Raw genomic sequence first — 3853 nt, 5'->3', positions numbered from 1 at the left:
CTCTCTCTCTCTCTCTCTCGCTCTCCCTCTCGCTCTTTCTCTCTCTCTCTCCTTTCTTGGAGTAAAGGTCTGCCAAATCCCTAGTTATCACTTTCAGGAATAAAACTAGTTTAAGTTGATGCACAGAAAACGAGATTGCGTGCTTGCTGGATCCTTCTGGAGATTGAAGGGCGCACAGGAGGGGCTTTCCCCACTGCCTCAGAGACAGTTGCATGGCTGGTGGATATGTAAATGCACTGTTCCAGTCACTGTCGGATTACCCAATGAGTAAGGTAAGCCAGGGTTTACATGTGCATACCGACTCATCTGCAGTGCACAATTTCACATTTCATTCAGCACATCAACGATTCTGCTTCTGGGGCTGGCTGGCATCTGTCTCTCTCCCAAGCCCACAGCACCTTCCTGCAGAACCCCATGGACAGAGCAAGCAGAGAGCAAGGTAAGCAGGGGCTCCCTTCTTGGTCTCTCGTGAACCATTTCACATCGGCGGTGGAAACACTGAGCAAGGGCTCACTCCCGATTTGGAAGCAAGCACAAGTCAACCTGTAATTGCTCTGCTTCGTGGGTCATCTAGTGCTGGTTATATTCCATTGATTTAGAGGTAAACGGTACATCTTCCAGAACCCAGCTGAAAGCAAAAGCAAGTCAAAATTTTAAAAAGATAGAGTGCCTTTGAAAAGTCAAAAACTCACCAAAGAGATGTTCTTCCCACTGTGCCCTGCACAGATCCCCTCAGAACCTGTTCACTTGGACTGGGATGCAGCACTGTTTGGGGTTGGTGCCATGGAGTAAGAGTGGGGCTGCGAACTGAAAGGTCAGTGATTGCAGCCCACCAGCTGCTCTGAGAAAGATGCAGGTGGAGTCAGTAAAGAGTCACAGCCTGGGGAACTCTATGGAGTAGTTCTACCCAGTCCCATAGGCTTGCATGAGTCGGAACTGATTGAATAGCAGTGCATTTTAAGGGTCACCTATCACACCTACCTGGCGTTTTTCACAGGGCCACACTCACTTGCCTTCCACATTGCAAAGGCACCTGGGAGTTTGTCCTCTGCCCTCTGGAAGCACAATGTAAACGAGGAAGTATCCGACTAGTCGTTGTATGTTAGGGGTTATAGAGCTGCCCTACCCTGACTCTTGGCCACTCCCTGACCTTAGGTGACATGCAGCCCACCCCTTCCTTTTACAGATGAAGAAGCGAAATTAGAGGCGTTTAACAGGTTTGCTCGATATCACACAGCACTGAAAGTAAAACTGTGAAGTAAAAACAAACATCCCGAAAGCCCAAGGTCTTGTCTCCTCATATCAAGGCACCCTGAATTGTAGGGCATCATGACCAAGTGAGATAAAGGCCCGCAGAGGAGTATGCCCTATGTTTGAGAGTGAATACCTTGCAAGAATTCTTCTGCAATTTTAAAATTGGTGCTTAAGGGGCAATTATCTTCAGTTATCTGAAGAACCTCTGGCCAAAGCCCCACTGCCCAACAGAAACTCACTTCGTATGTGCTTATTTCTTCCAGCCACCATTCCATGAATTGATTCAGTACTTGAGCTGAATGCCAACTGCACACACACAGACACACATACACACACACACTTGTCTGTGTCACCTGATGGAGCAGATGAGGTGCTTTGTGAAGGCCGGGTCTGACTTGTTCATTTTGAATAAATAAATGAGTGAACAAATTAATGGATCTCCAAGATCTCAAAGTCAAGCTGTACTATTTAACTTCAACCTAGCACGTCCATGTCTGGAGGCCAATGATTACAATCCATAGTGTAGATGCACTCAGTATGACAGGAAGTAATTAAAACAAGCCATAAGCATTTAGGGAAAAGTTGTCAACGCTTATTTCTGTAACCAATAAAGAATGCCGAAATGGCATGTTTCCATGTAAGCGGGGGCACGCTGACATGTGGAAATACAAAAACAAAAAAGAAAAGCGTGAACACAGTATGCAAAATCTAGTCGGGAAGAGTGAGGTCACACAAAGCCAAGCTCCCCTAGACCTCTTTCCCGCTGGGGGTCCTAGGTGACCTTTGCTGGCTCATTCACTTCCTCCAGGGATAACTGGGAAAATCATTCTCCCATCAAAGTCTCTCATTTAGCTTCCTCGAAAATGCAAGCTCTGATTTATTTTCAAACAGACTATTATGTCAAGCCATTGTCTGGTTTACAAGGAGCCCTGGTGGCACAGTGGGTAAGCGCTCAGCTCTCTGTGGGAGAAAGACGATGGGCAGGCTGCTCAGAGTCGGAATCGACCCCCAAAAGGTGCAAAAAGTACAAAGCTCTCATCTACTCCCTCCCCAGCCCTATACGGTTTCTCCTCTTATTAACATCTTGCTTTGGTATGCTGGCTATCATACTGATGTATACATATTATTATTAACTAAAGTCTATAGTTTTACCTACTGCCAGAATGACAAACAAATCTGATTTGAAGGAAATATAGCCAGAATGCTCTTAGATTCTAAGACTTAGAAGCGGGAATGACATCTTGTGAACTGAAAAAGAAAACTTTTTCTGGTGAATGTTTTACAGGACAGTCATCAATCTCACATCCAATACTTCATGAACATTCTGCTTCAGCTCGTCTGGCGTCAGCCCCTCGATGCACCATCACCCTCTCTGCTCCTCGGTTTCCGGTTCCATTCCTCCGCCTCTCCCTAACTCTGGACTTTGTCCTGGATGCTCTCCTGTGACCTTCAATGGCTGCTTATTCTAATTCCAGGCGAGTTCAGTTTCAAACCTGAAAGGTGACTAAGGGCCATGCTCTTGGGGTTCGCCTAGTCCCTATTCAACCATTAAGCCTGCTCTCTTTCGTGGGTTTGAGCTTCGTTCCACACGCCCTTGTAACGTGATCCTTTTCAGAACTGTTCCTGGTAGTCAGGTGCCATCCGTTCTGGATGGTTGCCTGCTACAGGAGTCCATCAGATTCCTTGTTTTCAGGTCTTTTCATTTTCATCCGTTTTCCTCTCTGCATGGGGAGAGACCAGTTGTACCTGAGATGGCTGCTCAAGAGCTTTTAACACCCGGATCACCACTCCCCCAAGTAGGGATATCGCATGCTGACTTTGTGAACTATGTTATGCCAATTGACTGTAGCGTCCCTCAAGTCTCATGTACTTAGAATATGTACCCGGAAGGTCCAGTTCCTAGAAAAGTATACCGCGGTGGAGGGTCAGTAATGTTAAGAAAATGATGATGGCAACATAGGCACAAATATGCTTGATACAAGTGCTGTATGGATTGTTCTAAGAGCTGTAAGAGCCCTTAGAACATGAGCTTGAAAAAAAGAAAAGAATAAAAGTAAAGAAGTTCCTCCACGCGTCGCATGGACACAGGGACTACCACACTCCGCTCAAGCACGGCCCCCCCGTCGTGATGGCGTACAGGGGTCGCCACCGCGGAACCCCCTCAGGGACACCTGACATCAGCACGGTTTACACGAGGGCTCCGCTGGCTCTTGGGTGGTGACTGCCAGTGTCACCTCCCCACCATGACTGAGCAGGATCAACCATCGCAGCGCCTGGGCTCTCCCTCCTCCCCCTGACCTTCGGCTAAGCGCTGGGTTTTAATGAGCAACATTTGGGGGAGATTACCCTACTCATCTGCATTTTTTCTGAGACTACAAATTATCAGGATGCGCCTCATGTCTAGACATCCGCAGGTGTCATTTGAATCACTGATTTAAACTGTTTACACCCTACCTCGTTTTATTTACCCTTCAACAGCAGGTCTCTGTTTAATTAAACTTCGCTTGGGTCCTCCTACATTCGCCAGCGCCAGCTCCAGCGTGGCCCAGGAGTGCTTTTGCTCGTATTTATTGCCCCCTTCTCCCCCTCCCCCTCCCCC

The sequence above is a fragment of the Echinops telfairi genome, unplaced genomic scaffold (assembly GCF_000313985.2).
Source record: "Echinops telfairi isolate 266 unplaced genomic scaffold, ASM31398v2 ScPeMD7_7;HRSCAF=31, whole genome shotgun sequence".
Lineage (NCBI taxonomy): Eukaryota > Metazoa > Chordata > Mammalia > Afrosoricida > Tenrecidae > Echinops > Echinops telfairi.
This window is presented reverse-complemented; position numbering follows the sequence as displayed.